This window comes from Triticum aestivum, chromosome 3B (genome assembly GCF_018294505.1).
Source record: "Triticum aestivum cultivar Chinese Spring chromosome 3B, IWGSC CS RefSeq v2.1, whole genome shotgun sequence".
NCBI lineage: Eukaryota > Viridiplantae > Streptophyta > Magnoliopsida > Poales > Poaceae > Triticum > Triticum aestivum.
In genome coordinates, this window is record NC_057801.1 from 816,465,383 (window position 1) to 816,489,545 (window position 24,163).

Below are 24,163 nucleotides of genomic sequence, written 5' to 3' on the forward strand. Positions count from 1 at the left end.
GTACCCTTGGTCCTCGCACACAGAAACTAATGAGTTAGACACTTACTATTTTTGAAATTTTGTTTTGTTTATATGCACAAGATAAAAAGATTGTCCAAAATCGTTAGATATTCTAGAACTCCCTCTGTAACGAAATTGAAGAGTGTTTAGATAACTACTTTAGTGATTTAAATGCTCTTATACTTCTTTACGGAGGGAGTAATTGGCATATCAATTACTGACTGTCACAAAGATGCCTGCACAGAATTGTTTACTAACATGAAAATCAAATCTTTGACAGACTGCCTGCCAGAATGCCACCAAAGAAGCGCCTGCACCTGTCGCCCGCTCTTCCCAAGCTGGAAGACTATGTCGAGGAAGCTGCTCCTGCTGTCTCTACCTCTGGCACAGAAGGTAGCATGGATGGTGAGGACGATGCATACGCATCACATTCTTTGTTCTGTACGGGGTCGTTGAGCGGCTTGTTTATGTTTGATTGGCGTGGCAGATTCTGAGGAGGAAGTTGGCGACAGCAGCAGCAGCGGCGGGGACAATGAAGATGGTGGCAGCCATTCGTCGCAAGTTGACGGTGCCGACATGGACGAGTAAGTGATCGGAGTTCTGTTTTTAGACAGTTTTTCTGTTTTATATGTGTGTTTCCTGCAGTTAATACTAGCTGCTAGGTGCAAATCAGCCCCTCGGTTGCTGTTAGGATCAGTGCAATATCCTGTTAGGAAAGCATTTTGTTCACCTGATAAACTCTATTATCAGATTCAGGAACACATACTTGGTCAACTTAGACCCCTCAGCTGGCTAAATGAATCAAATTGACTCTTCTTCGGCCTGTCAATTAGAAGTTTCCAGTGTTAAAGTACTCCTCAGGTGCTAATAGGCCCATTATGAACACTTATATCGTAGCTACATATTTGTTTGAAAAAGGAACTAATATATTGCAGTACACTTGTAACTGTTCTATTAATTTTTATTCTGTAATTTATATGCCAATCGGTAATTGAAGATGTGATTTTCATGTTAGTCAAGGCTTATAAATTGTTTATTAATCTTGATCCTTGCAATCAATGCAAGTTAATCAAGCCTTGTAATTATGTTATTGTGATTGCTTGTTATATCCTATCCACGGAAAAAAGCTTATGTCTATTAGTTATACTGAACTGTAGTTTCATCTTTTCTGTTCACAATGAAAAACATTTGTCAGAACAACAAGCAATAGTTGGTCTATTTGACTAAAACCAGATATCTTTATTTGAGCTGTTGTTCTGACATATGTTTATTTGAACTGTAGTTTCATCTTTTTTGTTCACAATGAAAAACATTTGTCAGGGCAACAAGCAATAGTTTCATCTTTTCTTCTCCTGTTTTTGTTTATTTGAGCTGTTGATTGCTTAGAAAAAGAACATACGAACAACCCCCTCCGTAAAAATAGTGCATACTATTACGGTGTTAATATTGAAAAGCTTCCAAATCTGCACACAAAGGTAGCCTGTGTTTTCGCCATGATTGTTCTTCTCTAGCTATATTGGCCATGCAAATTCGTTAAAGTGTGGGATTAGAGAGTTGTCTTTGTTTGTAGTTGTACTTTGTTTTTATATATGGAGGATAATCAACAAAATAGCCTTTCCACTTTGATTTGGTTAGTCGCATGTAAATTCACCTCATGCACATCTAACGATAAGCATCATCGAATACCATTGCGATGAGAGGGAATAGAGGTGTAGGGGTGTGCGATGATCGATAAGGAGGAACGTGGGTGAAATTTGATGTTTGTACCGACATGATAGGTAGCAAAGCTTGCTGAGGGCGAGTCAACATACGTGGAGAAGAGTCTTGTTTCCACTGCCGCAAGAATCGAATGGTGCACCTTCGTTACTACACAGTAAGACATGTGTTGAAGTTGCCGCATGTCCTATATGATTGTCCATACTAAGATGCCACCATCTATCGTTGGTGGTGATTGGGAACATGATAGATATCTGCTGAGCACGCACATGACATTTGTTGCTACACGGTTAAGAACATGTGTTAACTGAATAGAAGTATCACTTGATGAATACTTATAACTAGTCTCTTCAATATACAGAACTGAATGTTAACCCGAATAGAAGTATCACTTGATGAATACTTATAACTATATAGTCAAAAAAATACTTATAACTAGCCTCTTCAATATACAGAGCTGAGTGATACCATGTGTATTTTTATGGTTGCTCAAGTCTTGAACTTTGCATGCTAAGCTTAGTGGATACCATGTTTTTGTAGAAACAAGATATTTACAGAGTAGATTTCTCTTCTTGCTTGGATTGTTTCTTATTTAGACACTTCCTTACAGTATCTGCTGGAATTCTTGACGTTTTTGTGTATTGTTCTGCAGCCTAAATATTGTCTAATAATTGGTGTTTTTTGGTTTGCTAGCCCATCCAAAGTGCACATCTTTGTCAAGAATCTCGCCGGCAGGAAAATCTGTCTTAGAGGGGTCCACTTGTCAGACACCGTTTACACCATCAAGGCAAAGATCCAGGAGCAGTACCGCCTCGTCTTTGACGGGGTGCAGCTGGAAGACAGCCGTACATTGGCTGATTATGGCATCAAGCATGATTCCATGCTTGACCTCCAAGAAAAGATGCAAATCTTCGTGACGGAGACGCTGAAAGGAAGGACCATCACTCTTGAGGTCGACAGCCTAGACACCATTGACAAGGTGAAGTCCAAGATCGAAGACATTGAGAGCTTTCCCAAGGTCCAGCAGTGCCTCATCTTTGCCAACAAACAGCTAGAGGACGACAGGCGCACCTTGGCTGACCACAACATTTTGAAAGGGTCCACTCTTCTCCTCATACTCCTCCCGTGTAGGGCAGGAGAGAGTAGTATCACTAGTAGAAAAGGGGGCAATGGTCCAGGCCGGGTCAGCCCATTAGTCCCGGTTCAATCCAGAACCGGGACCAATGGGGGCATTGGACCCGGTTCGTGTGCCCCGGGGGCCGGCCGGGCCACGTGGGCCATTGGTCCCGGTTCGGCTGGACCTATTGGTTCCGGTTGGTGGGACGAACCGGGACCAATGCGCATCGCTCCTGGCCCACCACCATTGGTCCCGGTTGATGGTTTGAACCGGGACCAAAGGCTGCCCTTTAGTCCCGGTTCGTGGCACGAACCGGGACCAATGAATTGCCTATATCTACCCCGCGAGCAGAGCACTCCCAGTGCTCTGTTTTTCGTGGCCGGCGAGGGGAGAGCTTTGTGGTGCTCTAGCTCACCTCCTATGCACACGAGGTGTTCGATGGAATGCCCGAGCCACACTACTTAAGCTTTCTCCTCTCCAAGCTCGACCTTCAAACTCCATTTTCCTCAATATTTGTCTAGGTTTAGCGGTCCGTCACGTCCCGTCCCCGTTTTCACCGCCGTCGATCGCCCGCGCCGATCTCGTCGCCGGCACCACCGTGGTGAGCCTCTTGTTCTTATCTTCTTTCTGAAAGGAAAAAAAATTCTTACTTGTATATTTATATAAATACTTGTATAATTTTCTTATTTTTATTATTGCATCTTATATAGTGCGATGGTTTTGGTATCCGCCCCCGTCGACCCTCGTCCTGTCTATGATTCGGATGTGGTATATATTATCTTTTCATAACTATTGGTTCATTTATTGTTTATGACAATTATGCCAACCAACGTGACATAGATTTTATTTATCTAGGAGGTTGTTGAACCGGAAATTCCAACCGACCCTATTGTCGAGAGGTTAAATTTAGTTGAAGAAGAAAACAATTTGTTGAAGGAAAAAATTAGAAAAATTGAGGAGGAGAAGATGATATTGGAGTTGCATGTTGCGGATGTCGTCGATGATCACAAGATCAAGATGGATGCAATGCGCTTGAAGATTAGAAAGATTAGAAAATATGCCATTCATACCGAGGCTTGGTATCATTATGCCGTTGGATCAGTTGTTACATTGGTTGCGATTATGATCGCATTTGTTTTCGCATTGAAATGTTTTACATAGTTTCAGTGTATGGTTTAATTAATTTAGATGCTCTGCAGAGCTTTATGTTGTTAGATGAGAACTATGTATGTACTTTGGTTTTAATGTGATGATGAACTTCTATTAATTTGGTCACTTAATTATCTATTCATGATGTTCTGTAATGATTTTTGACACACTTAATTATATATAATGCACGCAGATGAACCGGCAATGGATGTACGGTTCAAGACACACCTCCGAGTACATTAAGGGCGTGCATGATTTTCTCGAAGTGGCTGAGGCAAACAAGCAGAATGGTTTTATGTGTTGTCCATGCCCTATATGTGGGAATACGAAGTCTTACTCTGACCGGAAAATCCTTCACACCCACCTGCTTTACAAGGGTTTCATGCCACACTATAATGTTTGGACGAGGCACGGAGAAATAGGGGTTATGATGGAAGACAGCGAAGAAGAAGAGTACGATGACAACTATGTGCCCCCTGAATACGGTGATGCTACTGAACATCAAGAGGAACCAGACGATATGCACGATGATGCTGCAACGGGCGAAGCTGCTGAAGATCAAGAGGAACCAGACGATGTGCCCGATGATGATGATCTCCGCCGGGTCATTGTCAATGCAAGGACGCGATGCGAAAGTCAAAAGGAGAAGCTGAAGTTCGATCGCATGTTAGAGGACCACAAAAAAGGGTTGTACCCCAATTGCGAAGATGGCAACACAAAGCTCAGTACCATACTGGAATTGCTGCAGTGGAAGGCAGAGAATGCTGTGCCTGACAAAGGATTTGAGAAGCTACTGAAAATATTGAAGAAGAAGCTTCCAAAGGATAACGAATTGCCTGACAGTACATACGCAGCAAAGAAGGTCGTATGCCCTCTAGGATTGGAGGTGCAGAAGATACATGCATGCCCTAATGACTGCATCCTCTTCCGCGGTGCGTACAAGGATCTGAACGCATGCCCGGTATGCGGTGCATTACGGTATAAGATCAGACGAGATGACCCTGGTGATGTTGACGGCGAGCCCCCCAGGAAGAGGATTCCTGCGAAGGTGATGTGGTATGCTCCTATAATACCACGGTTGAAACGTCTGTTCAGAAACAGAGAGCATGCCAAGTTGATGCGATGGCACAGTGAGGACCGTAAGAAAGAAGGGAAGTTGAGAGCACCCGCTGACGGGTCGCAGTGGAGAAAAATCGAGAGAAAGTACTGGGATGAGTTTGCAAGTGAGCCAAGGAACGTATGGTTTGCTTTAAGCGCGGATGGCATTAATCCTTTCGGGGAGCAGAGCAGCAATCACAGCACATGGCCCGTGACTCTATGTATATATAACCTTCCTCCTTGGATGTGCATGAAGCGGAAGTTCATTATGATGCCAGTTCTCATCCAAGGCCCTAAGCAACCCGGCAACGACATTGATGTGTACCTAAGGCCATTAGTTGAAGAACTTTTACAGTTGTGGAATGGAAACGGTGTACGTACGTGGGATGAGCACAAACAGGAGGAATTTAACCTAAAGGCGTTGCTGTTCGTGACCATCAACGATTGGCCCGCTCTCAGTAACCTTTCAGGACAGACAAACAAGGGATACCACGCATGCACGCACTGTTTACTTGACACCGATAGTATATACCTGGCAAGCTGCAGGAAGAATATGTACCTGGGCCATCGTCAATTTCTTCCGACCAACCATCAATGTCGAAAGAAAGGCAAGCATTTCAAAGGCGAGGCAGATCACCGGAAGAAGCCCGCCATGCATACCGGTGATCACTTACCTGCTATGGTCAATGATTTACACGTAATCTTTGGAAAGGGTCCCGGCGGACTAGCTGTTCCGAGTGACGCTGGGGGACACGCACCCATGTGGAAGAAGAAATCTATATTTTGGGACCTACCCTACTGGAAAGACCTAGAAGTCCGCTCTTCGATCGACGTGATGCACGTGACGAAGAACCTTTGCGTGAACCTTCTAGGCTTCTTGGGCGTGTATGGGAAGACAAAAGATACAGCTGAGGCACGGGAGGACCTACAACGTTTGCACGAAAAAGACGGCATGCCTCCAAAGCAGTATGAAGGTCCTGCCAGCTATGCTCTTACCAAAGAAGAGAAGGAAATCTTCTTTGAATGCCTGCTTAGTATGAAGGTCCCGACTGGCTTCTCGTCGAATATAAAAGGAATAATAAATATGGCAGAGAAAAAGTTTCAGAACCTAAAGTCTCATGACTGCCACGTGATTATGACGCAACTGCTTCCGGTTGCATTGAGGGGGCTTCTACCGGAAAACGTCCGATTAGCCATTGTGAAGCTATGTGCATTCCTCAATGCAATCTCTCAGAAGGTGATCGATCCAGAAATCATACCAAGGCTAAGGAGTGATGTGGTGCAATGTCTTGTCAGTTTCGAGCTGGTGTTCCCACCATCCTTCTTCAATATCATGACGCACGTCCTAGTTCATCTAGTTGACGAGATTGTCATTCTGGGCCCCGTATTTCTACACAATATGTACCCCTTTGAGAGGTTCATGGGAGTCCTAAAGAAATATGTCCGTAACCGCGCTAGGCCAGAAGGAAGCATCTCCATGGGCCATCAAACAGAGGATGTCATCGGGTTTTGTGTTGACTTCATTCCTGGCCTTAAGAAGATAGGTCTCCCTAAATCGCGGTATGAGGGGAGACTGACTGGAAAAGGCACGCTTGGAAGGGACTCAATAATATGCAGGGACGGATATTCTTGGTCTCAAGCACACTACACAGTTCTACAGAACTCTACCTTGGTGACCCCGTATGTCGATGAACACAAGAACAGTCTGCGCTCCAAACACCCGGAGCAGTGCGACGACTGGATTACATGTGAACACATCAGGACTTTCAGCAGTTGGTTGGAAGCACGTATCAGAGGTGACAACACTGTTTGTGATGAGCTGTACTTGTTGTCCAGGGGACCATCTTTGACTGTATTGATTTGGAAAGGATACGAGATAAACGGGAATACATTTTACACGATTGACCAAGATCAAAAGAGCACCAACCAAAACAGCGGTGTCCGCTTTGATGCAACAACCGAGAGGGGAAAGGACACATATTATGGTTACATAGTGGACATATGGGAACTTGACTACGGACATGATTTTAAGGTCCCTTTGTTTAAGTGCAAATGGGTCAATCTGTCAGGAGGCGGGGTACAGGTAGACCCACAGTACGGAATGACAACAGTGGATCTGAAAAATCTTGGGTACACTGACGAACCGTTCGTCCTAGCCAATGATGTGGCACAGGTTATCTATGTGAAGGACATGTCTACCAGACCGAGAAAGAGAAAAGATAAGGAAGCGAATACATCATACGATGAGCCAAAGCGCCACATAGTTCTTTCAGGAAAAAGGGACATCGTGGGAGTGGAGGACAAGACAGACATGTCTGAAGATTATGAAAAGTTTCATGAAATTCCTCCCTTCAAAGTCAAGGCTGACCCCAGCATCCTGATAAACGATGAAGATTATCCATGGTTACGGCGCAATAAGCAAATGACACAAGCGAAGAAAAAGTGAAGACTTTCTCCCGCAACTATTATGATGATACCATGCCAACTTTGTAACTGACGAGTATGATACCATTGTCCGTTTTGTACATGCACATGCTATGTGGGTCAATTTATGATACCATGCCAACTTTCAACTTTTTCAGAGTTCATTTGAAATGCTTTAATGTCTTATGGTTCGGCCCTCGTAATAATTAAAAATAGCAACAATAAGTATTTTGTTGTAAGTAGAAACAAAATAAAATAAATAAAGCAAGAAAGAAAAAAAAAACAAAAAAAGTGTTTTCAAATTTGAAAACTAATGGCACTAACAGAAAGTTTATAATTTTCCTAAAACTAAAAGCAAAAACAATTAAAAAATAAAGCAAAAAACAAAAGAAAATAAATAATGCAGAAAACAAAATAAAAAAACAACAATAAGTATTTTGTTGTAAGTAGAAACAAAATAAAATAAATAAAGCAAGAAAGAAAACAAAAAACAAAAAAAAATGCTTTCAAATTTGAAAACTAATGGCACTAGCAGAAAGTTTATAATTTTCCTAAAACTAAAAGCAAAAAACAATTAAAAAATAAAGCAAAAAAGAAAAGAAAATAAATAATGCAGAAAATAAAACAAAAAAACTGGAAAATAAATAAATATAGCAACAATAAGTAAAGAAAACAAAAAAACAAAAAATGCCTCCTACTGGGCCCCCACGGCGTGAATACGACATGAAACCCTACTATGGGCCAGGATTCAGGCCCGCAGTAGGCCCAGAAGGCCCATCAGGCAAAGCAATAGCAAGTAGGCCCGAAATCCTGCGGTGGAGAGGAGCTCGAGAGGGGTGCGGCAGTGGAGCTTATAAACCACTGCGCGCCCCTCTCAACTAGCGAGGTGGGACTAAACTTTGGCCCCGAGGTGGGCAGCACAGGGGCCTTTGGTCCTGGTTGGTGGCACCAACCGGGACTAAAGGGGGAGGAATTAGTCCCGGTTGGTGCCACCAACCGGTAACAAAGGCCGCCGGTTCCTGCCCTTTGGGCTGCCGAAAAAGAGGTCTTTGGTCCCGGTTGGTGGCACCAACCGGGACTAAAGGGTTTGCTATATAAGCAACACTTAGCAGTTTCCAGCCAAATCGCCCACTTCTCCCCCAACGCCCCCAGCTCCTCCTCGTCGCCGTCGCCGCCCGACGCCCCTGCTCCACCTTGCCGTCGCCGCCGCCACCGACGCCGTCAGGCTGCTCGCCTGAGCCGTTGCCGCCGCCCCCTATGAGCACAGCCTGCTCCCGCGCCCCTCCCGTCCCGCGCCCCTGCGCGGCCACCGCGCGCCGCCCCTGTCCCTGCGCGGCCGCCGCGCCGCCGCCCCTGCCCTGCGCGGCCGGCGCGCGCCGCCCCTGTCCTGCGCGGCCGCCGCGCCGCCGCCCCTGCCCTGCGCGGCCGCCGCGCGCCGCCCCGCCGCCCCTGCAATTTCCATAGCAATTTTTTGCATTTTTTTGTGTATATGTGTTTGTATGTGTATATATATATGTGTGTACATGTTCATAGTATTTTTTTCATAAGTGTATTTTTTTTGTTCATTGCATTTTTTTCATATATATAATGTATATATGTATGTGGTAGCTATATATATGATGAATGGATGTGGCTATATATGTATGTATGAATATAATGTTCATAGCATTTTTTTTTATATATGTTTTTTCATATATGTATTAATTTTTTATTTAGGTTGTTAGTAGATATCGATTTTAGGTTAGTGCATTTTAGGTTAGTGTAGAGGAGAAAGTAAAATAAGGAAAAGGAAGAAAAGAGGAAGAAGGAAGAAGGAAGAAAGAAGAAGAAAAAGAATGAGAGGAAAAAGGAAAATAAGAAGAGGAAGAAGAGGAGAGGAAGAAGAGGAGAAATAAATAAGAAGAGGAAAAAAGAAGAAAAAGAAGAGGAGAAGAAGAAAGGAATAGAGGAGAAGAAGAAAAAATAGAAAAAAAATCTATTTTTTCTTCTTCTCCTCTATTCCTTTCTTCTTCTCCTCTTTTTTTTCCTTCTTCTTCTTCCTTCTTCCTTCTTCCTCTTTTCTTCCTTTCCCTTAATTATTTTCCTTTCTCGTCGTTGTCGATATAACCCCCTCGAGATAACTTCGACATGAGGGGCGGTCGATATATATACCCCCTCTCGACCGTGATAACTTATACAACGGCAGCACCCCCCCTCGGCCCTCTCGCTCGACCAAAACTCTCGAGGACACCCAAACCCTAGAGAGAAAACGATGTTGGTCTCCTACCCCCTCCCGCCGCGCCCCTACCCGACAAATTAACTCTCTCGAGGCCACCCAAATTTACCAAGTTAAAAGAGCGTTGTCGTCGAGGCCACCCCAGACCCTTGAAGCGTTGTTGTGTCGAGGCGACCCCAAACCCTAGAGAAGCAGCGTCGAGGCCACTAACATGATTCCTTATTGTGATTAGCTAGCTAGTTCTACGTTTGCCACTAATATATATATATATATATATATATATATATATATATATATATATATATCCATCTGTACCATGTTTGAATAATAATTGACATGTTGTAAATATTTGCAGAAACTATGGAGCACTCCCGAGACGAAGAAACAGAAGCGATATTGGGGGACATAATCGCAAATGGAAGGGATGAAGTTGCGTCATTTCTCCTCGACACCGTTGGTCAGCTGGAAGAACTGGGTGAAGAAGAGGGCTATGTTCATGATGGCTTCGGCCCATTAATGCCGGTACAAGAAGAGGACTATGTTCATGATGGCTCCGGTGACACAATGGAGGTACAAGAAGGAGACCGTGCTGACTGCTCCGGTGACCGAACCGAGCCCGGCCAGGTATATATATATTAGTTAAGCCCGTGCTGACTAGTTAATTGATGCTTCCATTGTTTTGGTATATGTACACATATTAATTACTCTCGTCTTTCTTCCTTATAATTTCTAGCCCTCCGGATCGAGCACAACTTCGGTAAGGAGACGAGGCCCGAAGAAAAAGTTGAGCTCGGATGAAAAGTTTGAGATCATAGAAATCGCGCCCGACGGCGAACCGATTGAACCCATCCGGACAAGGAAGGCATTTTCTGCTCAGTGCGGGGTTCTTGTTAGGGACAAGATCCCGATCAGCATCCAGCAATGGTATAAGCCTAAGGAGGAAGACCCTGAGGTGTCTTATGTCAATGATATGCAGAAAGAATATCTTTGGACTGAGCTGAAGGCAAATTTCACCCTACCGCCAGAGGAGGATCCGGAGAAGCCAGTTAAAGAGCAATTAATCAAGTCTTGTGCTCTTAAGAAGATGGCAACCCTAATGAGGAGGTGGAGGAAAGAGCTGAACCAGTTTGTCGAAAAAAAAGACACCAGAATTCATCGGCAAATATGAGAAGATCAAAGATCACTGGCCCGCATTTGTGGCCCACAAGACATCGGAAAAGAGTAAGAAGATGTCGGAGACAAACAAGAAAAATGCTGCGAAGAAGAAGCTTCACCATCGCACGGGGTCAGGTGGCTACCTCAAAGCACGGCCTAAGTGGTCCAAGGCTGAGCATGATCTGCTTGAAAAAGGGATTGAACCAGAGACAATGTACTGGCCAGACCGTTTCCAGACTTGGTTCTTCGGGGCTGGCGGAACCTTGGACCCTGTAACAGGGTTGTGCCAGTGGACGTCCGAGCAACTGGAAATACCAGTCAAGAACCTTCGACACTATATCGATGCAGCGCAGCGAGGGACGTTCCTTCCAAACAGGGAGAAGGACGAGCTCACAATGGCCCTTGCGAATCCTGAGCACCCTGGACGGACACGAGGCACGCCAGGCTCCATTCCATGGAAGGTTGGTTTTCCGGACGCAGGGGGTTACAAAACCCACGAGAGGAGGAAGAAACTGGAGCAGGACCAACTGCAGGCGCTGCACGAAAGGGTAATGGGGCTAGAGGATCGAGAAGAGGAACGAGAAGCAGCAGATCGCAGCAAATGACCTGCCAAAGCTTCCCCCGAAGCTACCCCGCCATCTCAGCAGAGAAGCAGCGTGGCTTCCACCGAGCTGCTTCAGCCGGAGCATGTCTTGACGGCTCCTGCCAGCTATCCCATTATGGCGCGATGGATGAATTTGAAGGTCAAGGCGGCTGTTGGCCAAGTTTATCCTAGTGGACCCAGCACAACTTATCACTGCCAGCCGATTCCAGAAGGATATGCTAAGGTGATGGTGGATGAAATAACGGAGAGATTTGAGGACCTCCCACTTGAGCACCCTACCGGTGAAGGGGAGTTAAGGCTAGGTTGTGCTCTGAAGACTCCATGCCTATGGCGGAAGGAGCTCATCAACCTTCTGAACTGGACGCCTCCGCATCCTCCTTCTCCTCCGGCGAGTCAGGGCACTCCGCCTCCTCCACCGCCTCCTCCTCCGGCGAGTGACGATCAGGGCACGCGTGGCGGCACTCCGCCTCCTTCTCCGGCGCGTGGCGGCACTCCGCCTCCTTCTCCGGCGCATGGCGGCACTCCGCCTCCTTCTCCGCCTGCACCGGCGCTCCCAAGCAGCCAGCAGCCTCCTCCTTCTCCGCCTCGCTAGCAAGGGCGGAAGAGACCCGCCGCCGCCCCGGCTGCTCCGGCGCGTCGTACTCCTTCTCCTCCGCCTCGTAAGCAAGCACGAAAGAAGACAGACGCCGCAGCCGCTCCGTCTGCTCCGGCGTCTAGCAGCACAACCAGAGGCGGGAGGCAATACAAATACGGTCCATCTCTCAAGCCTCTAGAGAAGTTACCGTACGAGAGGTCCGAGGAGGAAAACGATACGATTGTGCGGACCGACGTGAAGGAGTTCTTTGAAGGGGTGAAAGCAAAGAGACATCCACCTCCGGAGGAGAAGGTAGATCTGGTGAAAGCAAAGCGCACTATCGATGCCCTGAGGAAACCACCAAAGTCTCCGCCGAGAACCAACTATGAGCGCATTACTGAACAGACATATCTCCAAGCCCAGCGGTCGGGAACTACTGTCAGTGCTAAAAGGTCAAAAGAACGAGCAAAGGGGAAAAAATTGCCCAGCTCGGCGAACAAGCACAGCAATCGTGCCCCCCGCTCAATGTGTCTAATGCTCCGGGGACGGTGGCCGGTTATGGCAATCTTGAAGATTACCTGCCTGACGATGCACTTCCTGATTTCTTGGAGGTGGACGAACACAGATACGAGTACGGGAAGCCTCTCGTCAAAGATGAAAAATCTCTGACAACAATGATGCGAAGATTCCATAATTGGTACATGGAAACCTGCAGAGAGTCTGAGGGTACGAATGCTTTGTATCTGCATATTAAAGAGGAGCACGACCTCGTTACAAATGATCTGTTGACTGTTCCATTTGATGAGTTCTTCGCGTTCTTCAATCAAAAGGCCCTCGATAAACTAATGGTCTTTTGCTACTGTCTGTAAGTACTATTTCTGTCATTAAGTCTCTATATATAGCTCGGCTCTTTCATTTCATGTATTTATAATTAATTATCCTCAATATATTATGCAGATTGAAGATCGTCGAGTGCAAAAAACAAGAAATTTATGATATTGGGTTCATTAACACAAATATCATAGATGAATTTCTGGTTAAAAAGGACATCAAAGAGGCCGAGGACAACGTGCTACAATCGTTGATCAAAAATCAAAACAAAGATACCATACTCTTTCCTTACAACGGCAAGTGAGTGTTACTGTCGTGTGCATATTCGGTTTCCCTTATTACTCGAGCGAGGTTATAGTAATGTAATTGATGAGTTATGCATGCGTGCGCAGGTACCACTATATTCTTCTGGAGATTAAGCTTGAGCGTGGACTAGTAACCGTCTTAGACTCGAGACGGAAAGATCCCAAATCCTATGCGGACATGACTGAAATGCTCAGCAAGTAAGTTCAATCGATCATTATCGCACCATATCGGCAACTTTTTGTTCATTTCCTGATATCTCAAGTAATAATAATTATTTTCTTTGTCTTGCAGGGTTTGGAAACAGTTCACCGCAGAAGCTCCGGGACTGCCGAAGGAGCTGCGATATACATACCCGAAAGTAAGTACTACTGGCTAGCTAGTTGCGCGCATCTCCCGTTGATTCTATAGCTATACTTTCATCAATGCCATTTATAATGCTTCATTATCAGTTTGATTGACCTCTATTTCTCGTAAAGTGCTTGTGGCAGGAAGAAGGGAATGATTTCTGTGGATACTACGTGTGCGAGTTCATCCACAACGCGACTTTGAAAAACAAGCGGGGCTACTCTCAAAGACAATATGAAGTGCGTAAGCAATAATATTCACAATTTCATTTTATTACACCATCATTTCTGTTGAGTTTCATTCATATATATGTATTAATTAACCCCCTTCTTCAAATTAGACGTGGCAGATGCGGAATGAACTCCTAGAACCAGATCGCATGAAAGCAATTCAAGAGGAATTGGCGGGATTCTTTCTTGACCACGTCATCAATAAAGCCGGAGAATACCATGTGGAAATTGATTTCAATTGCTAGGGGATTGTAATTAAGAGATCTTATACATATTGTACATGTATGTAGCCAGTAGCGTCAGATACATGATATACGAAAACTTGTTGTTCGACCAATCTCTCGGAGAAGGAGAGGTCGATCGATCACTTCTCTCGGTATGCATGACGAACTTCTGTACTGAATGGTTCTCTCGATCACTTATGTATATATAGTACGTAGCGTCGACCAAGCACGGACATAAGAGAGGACACTTTTCTCTATTAATTAGCTAGCTAACACAATATATGAAACACCTAAATTAACCCCCCAAAACCCCCCCCCCCCCCCTCCTTTCAAAAAAAATAACAAAAACCCCAGCCACTGGAATGCTGACGCGTGGATGCCTTTTGGTCCCGGTTGGAGCCACCAACCGGGACCAAAGGCCCCCTGACTGGGCTCGGCACACAGGGCCACGTGGAGGAACATTGGTCCCGGTTCGTGTTTGAACCGGGACTAACGGGTGGAGGTATTAGTAACGACCCATTAGTCCCGGTTCATGAACCGGGACTAAAGGCCCTTACGAATCGGGACTATTAGGTGTTTTTCTACTAATGTATGATCCAAATCTTTGTCAAGCACCTTTACGGGAGGATCCTGACCCTTAAGGTCGGGAGCTCGGACACCATCAACAGTGTCAAGGTGAAGATCTATGAGAAAGAGGGCATTCCCCCTAGAAAGCAGCGCATCCTCTTTGCTGGCAATCAACTGGACGACCAGCGCACCCTGGCGGACTACAAGATTCTGAGAAATTCTACACTTGATCTGGTGCTCCGGCTTTGTGGTTGCTGAGCTGCATGGCCTGCCATTCAGCATCCAGTTTTATTTTACTGGAGCCTTCCTTCCAGTAGTGGCGCGTTATCAGTAAACTATCATTCTAGTACTATATGTTAGTATAGATATGCTCCGGGAATGTTCCTTCACAGTACAAGTGTGGTGTCTTATCACTTATCAGTAAAACTACGTACTAGTATCATCTAGTAGTATGTTATTAATGTGTTGAGTAGTTCTTTTTATCCATCTATCTAGAGGAACTACTATTAAGAGTCCCTGGTTCTGTAGTGTCATCAGTTGATTAACAATACAGCCTGTATGCAGTTTAACCGACAGTGATGAGGATCATAACAGTGTGATTGCATGTTTTTTTACAAAGAAGATTTATGCATACTGTGAACCACATGAATGTCACATTGACTTGGAATTTGGACTGCAAATAAGAGTTGGAGTCTAAGTTGTCCTCGTCCTTGCCGTTGGAGGAGAAGGACGAGGACGGTGGCGTGAGGACGGCAATGGGGCCATGGAGGAGGACAAGGAGACGTTCGCCGAACAGGTCCCCATTAGCCACCAATTGGAGCACTGGTGGCATGGGACCTTATGTGGGCCATGGTGGGTGACGTGGCATTGGGATTTGGGCTGCAAGGTCTTAGGCATTTGGGCTGCAAGGTCAAGGGCTTGAAGGCGGATTGGGATTTTGAGGGCCGATGATGGGGTATTTATAGGAGGGGAGGCAAGTGTTATGGCGCCAATGGTTGGGCCATCCGCGCTCTTTTAGAAGGATATGTAGGCTTTAGAGATAAGGACTATTTTTTAAAATTTTGAACAAATAGGGAATAGTTTCAGGGGTAACTCCATGAGGTGTTTAATATTGTAGGGAAGGGCTACTTGAATTTTAACTTGCAAACCGGTTTGTCAAATGCTCCGCCATGAAAAGTAAAATTGAAATAAATAGTAAAACAATTAAAAAAATTATGAATTTATTTTTTGATAAACTTTGACTAATGTTTTGTATGCTTGCAAAATTACAGCACAAATGACATGCGTGGAAGGCATGGAAAAAATCAGCATTCATTTTTGGAACATCGATTTTGTTTTTTTGTCACAACTTCCAAGAATGTAATTTTGTGCTAAATTTGGCAAGCAAACAAAACATTTGTCCAAGTTTACCACAAAACAATTTCAGATTTTTTTTGATTTTTTTACTATTTTTTGGTTTTACTGTTTATAGGTGAGCATTTGAGCTCGGGTGTAGATATCCCATGTCTGCGTTAAAAAATAAACAGCTAAGCTAACAAGCCAGCTCTTTATAACTTCTCGGGAGCAGATTTTCTGCTAACTTTCGCTGATAGCTGAAATACATAGTAAGTTTTCTTTTTTGCGGGTGAAAATATTGTATTACTCACTTCCAAGGTTCATACAATCAATTGCAGATAGCTCTAAAACTTCCGGAAAGCCAGACCCTAGCCAAGTCATGGTTCTGCCCTCAACACGAGCAAATTTTGCTTGGCTGTCACTAACCTTTATTTGGCTACGATTTACATGAGTAATACAAGTTTCACGAAGGGACATAAGTTACTTAATCTCTTTAATGACTGACGTTTAGACCGATCTATCCATCGCTGAAGCCTGGATCAATTTGACTGCCAGAATTGAACCCAACTCCATCTCCATAGGTAGCTCACTTCTCTGTAGTGCAAAAGACAAACCTTCCATACACGCACATAGCTCGGCTTCAAGAGAATCTCAACAAGAAAATAACTGTCTGTAGGACCAGAATATAATGGCACCCTTATCATCTCATAACACCATCCCAGCTCCTGCAAACCTATTATCCGCAAAGGAACCATCAATACCAAGCTTCACCCATCCCAGCTTAGGAGCAGATCACTTGAGATCAGCTACATTCAGTATCGCATGTGAACTTCTAGGTTCATACGTGATGGAAGACTTTCCTTTACTGGGGTCAGATGAAATGTCTGTTTTAATCCCAATGAGAGAGTCCAAACAGCACACCAAAAACCTTTAAGATGCTTCCATAGGCGGAGGAGGTTTATGTTGCACGATCTCATTCCAAATATGGCAGGCTCTCCAAAACGTCATTAGGACCATGGCTCTTTCTACTTCCTGTAGAGGTTCCAGTGTATGTGAAAGCCACTCATCGCCATTATTTAGTACTGATGTTAGGCACGACAGCGACCAAAATTCAGACATCGTGTTCCCGAGGACTCTTGACAGTGTATAGCAACAAAGAGCATGATGGCAGTCCTCCAGTTCTGATGCACACACAGCGCACAAGTCATGCAGCTCCAGTCCTCTCCTGTTTTTGTTTCTCCATGTACGCAGCGAGTTAGTAGCTACCCTCCACGCAAAGTTCTTAACCGTGAGTGGTACATCAGAGGACCAAATTAATTTCCAGCAGTTGCGACGCCCATCCGGACAAACACTAGAGCCCATAGCGGAGCTCCTGTAAGCCTGTTCAAAACCAAATTCATATGCGCTCTTGACCGAAAAAACTCCGTATTTACCGGGTTGCCAAGCAAGTGTGTCATCCTCCTACCGGGGAGATGCCCGTATCTTCAAAATTTCAACCACATTAGCTAGAAGGAAGAATTCCTGTAGCACAGCAACATTCCATGACCCATTATCATTAAGCAAATCTGAGACAAATCGTATCCTACATCTCCCTTGCAGAGTGATGGGTTTATAGGAGAAGGGTCTTGCTATCCAATTATCAAGCCACAGGCAAATACTCCTGCCATTCCCCACTCTCCATATGTAGCCCTTCTTTAAGAGATCAAGGACATAGCTAATAGCTTGCCATGGAGGCGAATCATTGCCTGAGAATACAGTATCTTGGATATTACCATTCGGGTAGTATCTTGCTTTTAGCACTTGCACACAAAGACTTTCAGGTTTATAAATTAATCTCCATGCTTGTCTTGTTAGTAAAGCTTGGTTGAAAATTCTAAAATCTCAGAAACCCGCACCTCCTTTACTCTTTGGTTGTAACAGATCATCCCAAGCCCGCCAACGTACCATCCTTTTACCTTTTTCAGCTCCCCAATAAAACGCTTGTGCCATTCTTGTAAGTTCGTCACATACAGAAAAGGAACTTTGATCACACACCCATAAGATAAGTGGGTAAAAAGTAATAGTCCGGCTGCATAGGGCTCCGCCTCCTCCTCCTCCTCCTCCAAAAAAGAAAGTTAGAGTTCGTGCCTCTCGCCGGCGCCGGCGCAGGTCCACCTCGTCTCCGGTGGCCCTAGGGCCATGGAGGCGCGGTGAATCCTGGCAAGGGCTGGCGGGAGGGCTTCGTTTTTAGTCGTTTTTTTTAATCTTGTTAGGGTTTGTGTCCTACTCAGGAAGGCGAGACGGCGGCGGCTCCCTGAAGATGGAATAAAGGTCTCCCCGCCTAGCCCCCGTTCCGGCGGTGCGTCTAGCACCGTTGGTGGACGTGTGGAGGTGTGTCTCCGGCAGATCTATCTTTGGTGGATTTGCTCGGATCTCGTCGTTGTTTGTCTACGTTCGTGTGCCTTCGGTTTGGATCCTTTCGATCTACGTTATTTTTCATCGGCGGCGGTTGTTGTTCTGGGGTGCTGGTCCTATGGGGCCTTAGCACGACGACTTCCCGACTGTCTACTACAACAAGTTATGCCCGGCTCCGGCGATGGAGGGGCGATGACGGCGGCGCGCCTTCGGCTCGCTTCAGTGCTTGTAGTCGTCTCTAGGTGGTCTATGATTCTGGATGTAATTTTTATTTCTGGTATTCATTGTACTGCCATGATTGAAGATGAATAGATTGGAAGTTTTTCCGCAAAAAAAAAGATAAGTGGGTAAGGCCTGGGCAACTGATTTAATAAGAATCTCCCTCCTAGGTTGGGCAAGGTGCCCATCTCCCCACCAAATCAACCTCTTGGTTAGGCTCATCTGAAGGTTGTGAACTTTCCTTTTGACATGCGACCATCAGGGGTAGGAAGACCAAGGTACTTCTCCTCCACTAGTAGAAAAAGGGCCTAATGTGAAGCTCATTAGTCCCGGTTTGTAATTTAACCGACACTAATGTGACCATTAGTGCCGGTTCCAACGGCTAAGCGGGCGGCGCTCATTAGTACCGGTTCGTGGAGAACCTTTAGTATCGGTTCATGCCACGAACCGGTACTAAAGAGGTGGTGGTCTTTAGTACGGTTTGGTGGCTCCAACCAGTACTAAAGACCCTCACCCTTTAGTACGGGTTCGTGCCACCAACCGGTACTAAAGGGGTGCGCTCCCACCCGCGGTGCACAATGTTTAGTCCCACCTCGCTAGTTGAGAGGAGCTCGCACCGGTTTATAAGCCCCGTCACGGCTACCGTGTCGAGCTCCTCTCTAAGTAGGCCTTTGTGGGCCTATTGCAAGTCTTCTGCCTGTGGGCCCTACTGGGCCGTACAGGCTTGCATCCTGGCCCAACTAGAACTTGGGTTTCTAGTCGTATGCAGGCCGTGCCGGCCCAGTAGGTGGGATGTTTTTGTTTTATTTAAAAAAATTAAAAAAATCCTTTAGTCCCGGTTGGTGTTACCAACCGCGACTAAAGGTCCCCCAGACCACGGCGCGCCTCGTGCCACGCGGTGGCCCTTTAGTGTCGGTTCGTGCTGAACCGGGACTAAAGGGGGGGACCTTTAGTCCCCACACTTTAGTGACGGTTGCAGAACCGACACTAAAGGCCCCTACGAACCGGTAATATAGCTCCATTTTCTACTAGTGCTCTAAGACCAAAGTAGTAACATTTAGTACCCCCACTTCCTCCTGGATATCAACTGGACATGCCATACCAAAGAGGATAGAACACTTACCAAAGTTTACTGATTGTCATGTTGCTTGTGCATATTGATCCAGTGCCAATCCGACTTTTTCAACATGTGCTCAGTTTGCCTCAAAAAATAGCATAGTATCATCCGTAAACAAAAGATGTGATATGCTCGGAATTCGTCTGCAAACCTTGACCGGAGATAAATCACCAGGATACATATTGCTTCGGAATAGCTGAAAGTTTGCCAGCCACAAAAAAGGAATAAAAAGGGGGAAAGAGGATTGCCCTGCCGAAGACCACGTGGCGGTGCAAACGAATACAAGAGGGTCCCATTGAGTTTGACAAAATACCTCACCTATGTGACACAAGACATTATCCAGTCTTCCCATTGTTGAGAGAAACTCAACTTTTGCATCACCTGCTTTAGGAACTTCCAATCCACCCTATCATACGCCTTCGAAAGGTCAAGCTTATGAGCATAGAAACTCTTTTTTGGATCCTTCTCTTGTTTAATATGGTGGATACTGGATACACTCGAAAGCCACAAGCGCATTATCTGTGATCATACGCCGGAATGAAAGCACTTTGCTCTGGAGAGATGACATCATCAAGTAGTGGCCTCAATGGTTCACCAAGCATTTGGATACGACCTTATAAATGACATTGCATAGACTAATTGGCCTGTACTTTGACAATTTAGTAGGGTTAGGAATTTTGGGAATAAGAACAACAGAAGTAGAGTTTACCCCTTTCATCATAATACCGGTGGCAAAAATTCCTTGACCGCTGCTATTACACAAGTTTTTAGCACACCCCAATTCCGCGGGAAAAACCTCGCCGGTAGACCATCTGGGCCCGGGGCCTTCAATGGACCAATCTGAAAAAGTGCATCAGATATTTCTTTGTCACCAAAGGGATCACACAACCTCTCGTCATCTTAGGCAGAAACTTTAACCTCCAGCAGTCCAAGAACCCAAGACGCATCCAAGCTCGGATCAGCAGAAAAAAATCCCTTTGAAGTAATCATTCATCAAGGCGGCCATATCATCAAAGTTTGAATGAATCACACCAATAGTGTCAGTGAGCTCTCGAATTCTATTTTTGCGAGCCCGCCAAACTGCTTTGCTTTGGGAGTACTTGGTGTTGCGGTCACCTTCTTTCAGCCACATAATTCTAGACCATTGAAGGCACATCATTTCTTCCTGATGTATTAGCTCCTTCATCTTATCTGTAATGTTTCTTATATCTTGCCTATCGGCATTCATACTCAGCAGCTCTTCTAATTGAGTGTGTGACTTGGCCAACTCCCTGGAGATGTTCCCAAACTTTTTGTTACCCCATGCACTTAGCGTAGCTAGGGTCTTGCACATGCCGTTTTGAAGCTTTTCCATGTTGTCTACACTGCCTAAGGACTCCCAAGCTTCCTTAATCATATCCAGTAGCGACATGTCACTTTCCTAGAATACTCCCTCCATCCTTGAAAGAGTGTACTTTCAACTTTGTTGCAGGGTCAAACTATCTCAAAGTTTGACCGAGTTTGTGCAAAAATATGCCAATGCTTGTGAAACCAAATAGGTATATGACGAAAATATATTTTATCATGAAGCTAATGCTACTAATTTGATGGCATAAATATTGGTATATTATTGTATAAATATGGTCAAATATAAAAAAGTTTGACTTTCCAACAAAGTTGAAAGTACACTCTTTCAAGGACGGAGGAAATATTTCATAGCGCCTGGCCTTGGGACCATGTTGACCTGAGCCAGGGATCCCTTTTAGCACCAGCGCCACATGGTGAGAGCGGGGCGAGACAACATGTTGTAAGAGTAGAACGGGAAAAGGTTGCGCCAGCCATTCATAGCTGTAGCTCTATCCAGACGCACTTTCACATTGGCCGCTCTGGCTCGCAGATTGTCATAAGTTAACGGAATGCCAGAGAAACCAAGATCAACCAGACCACAAATCTCTAGAGTATCCCTGAATGCAATCATTTGTGGTTCAGGCCTTGGAGTAACAGACATGTGTTCAAAATCCCAAAGAGCTTCATTGAAGTCACCAATCACGTAGGAAGTTGTCAGAAATCAAATTCAGCTCTATGGAGCATATGGTTTTTTTGCAAATGTCCATTTTTCTTAAATAACATATATGTTCATTGTCATACCAAAATGCTATTGTCAAATTTTTACGAGGAAAGAGTATTTTGATCTATGCAAAAAAAAGTCAAACAACAAATGCTACACTTATTTGTTTTTTTTACCGATGAAGCACAATCATCCTGTTTAGCACGAAATTGTCAAGCACGGTTGTTACAGTAACAAGAACATGTACAAAAATCAGAATTTTTAAATTTTATTTACTACTTATTTTGAAATTACAATTCATTAGGGAGCACATCCACTCTAGAGCTCCGATGCCGGTGGCTCCATCGGAGGAAGGGCGCGTCCCTCCTGGAGTGGGCCTCGAGGTGGGCCCCTTCAGCGTGCCGGATTGGGAGGAGATCCGAGCGAGGTTGAAGCGAATCTTGCGGCGGGCGACCAATAGGGCGCGATGCCTGGAGCTGTCCAGAAGGAGAGTAAACGAGTTTGCCAGCACCTTGGCAGGTGAGATCCCTTCGATTCTACATAGGGAAAGCTCGGACGGATCGAGTAGGGCCATGATTTCCGCTGATTTGGAGGGACCTGCCATGTTTTCCTTTCATGATTTGAAGGCGGAGCCTGCAGCATTGGTAGATTCTTTAAGTGATTTAGATTTTGGTAAGAGCAATTAGTGGGGGGTGGCCAAGGCTATGGATTCGGGACGAGATTTGCCTGCTCCCTTCCCGTGCTTCCATCCGTGCTCCCGCGTACGTGGCTTGATTTGATTAGAAGAAAATAAGGCCCGACCCCACCCCCTGAAAATCAGGGGGGAGATGATTAGATTAGAAAAGAAAAAGAGAAAAGGACAGCCGTAGAATGAAGTGGGAGCACGGATGGGAGCATGGAAAGGGAGCAGGCAAGCCGAATCCATGGATTCGCCCAGGAAGCTGACGTTTTTTTATTCAAACGGGGATACGAGAGTGATTTCCGCTGTAATTATTAGCAAACGGCATATTCATGGCCTTTCAATTTTTGTTAAGAGTATCAATTTCGCATTAGAGGCTGTGACGAAGGGGATTTTGGGGTGCTATATTAGTGGCATGGGAGAGTTTCCTGTCCTTCAAACTGCTCGCCCGTAATTCCCCCTCTGTGGTCTGCTTCTTCCCTCTCGCGTCGAAGATCAAGGGAGAGTGCCATGGCGGGTCAGGGAATGGATAATAATAATAGGTCAGTGTGGGAGGAATTTGTGAGTGTGGTGAACGCGAGGGGGGCACTGGCTGCTGCGGCGGGGATGCGTTCTTCCACTGAACAATGTCGGGGATGGGGTCTTCCTATTCCCGTCTACTCCTGATCGCTTGGGGTTGAAGGGGTCGCGGCGGCCCCATGGAGAGGGCTGTCCTCTTGTCATCGATATGGAGGCTGCTCGAAAGGCCGTCAGCGGCTATTTGGTGGTCGGTCGTCTCCTTTCCCCCTTCCAGGCCAATCCGAGAGTCATCGTCAATGAGATCTGGGCCACGGCATGGAAGAACCAAGGGGTGGTCACCATCCAAGAGGTGGCCAGCGACGACAGGAGGTTTATACTTAATTATGCCATTGAGGGAGACCGTCGATTCATGCTTAAGGCGAGCCTTGGCATTTCAAGCGGGGAGGTCTCATTTTCGCTGAGTTCGACGGCAAGGGCGACCCGGTGGAGGTTGACCTTGGCATAATGGCCATGTGGGCCTAGGTACGCGATCTTCCACTCGAGCTCAAGACAGAGAGAATGAGTTGGACTCTCGGGGATCAACTGGGAGAGGTGCTGAAGGTGTCACACCGTAATCATGTCATTGTCGAAAAATTCTTGCGTGTGCCTGTACAAATTTTATTGCATGGACCTCAAAATAGCACTGCAGAGATTACTCCTTTGGGTAGATGAAAGATTGTTAAATTTGATATACGGTATGAAAACCTACCTCTGTATTTTGAGTGCTATGGGATTGTAGGTCATACCTCCCAGAGATTTTGTAATATCCCTAGTGAGAACAGAGTTGCTTGTTATCCAAAAAATCTTGGTGTCGAGGCATATATACTGGAAGGGTCAAGGCGCAAGTAAGAGGGTTCTTATCTTTGGGAACTCCTCTCGTGACGAGAAGAATCCGAGCTCCAGCATCAACAACAACAACAACGCCAAGGCTATGTACATGGTGAAGGTGGCCATGGCTGTGCTGTGAGTGGTCTCATGGTCTCCGAGAAGGGGGTCGCTGCTTCCGCCAAGGCGGCCGCTGTGGCGACGACGGGGACTGTCCATGCCGGTGTCGAACTCCGCCGGGAGGGTCGGGCATAGGAGACCCTGGCGCTGGCTGCTTCTGGCGTTATGCCTGGTCAGGAGGACCGGGCGGATGCGTTTGGTGTTTCTGCCAACCTTGGCCAGGAGGGCCAGGGGCTGGCGATGGGAAGCGCTCCTCGCCTGGGTACACTGCCAGGACAAGGGGCTCATTTGTTGCCGCTGGGACGCCCCAACTT

General features: G+C 45.7%; 1 pseudogene; it reads left to right on the top strand.

Annotated features, from left to right (window-relative positions):
- Window positions 1-293: 293 nt before the first annotated feature.
- On the top strand, window positions 294-14,813 carry LOC123066816 (polyubiquitin-like; annotated as a pseudogene).
- Window positions 14,814-24,163: the final 9,350 nt, after the last annotated feature.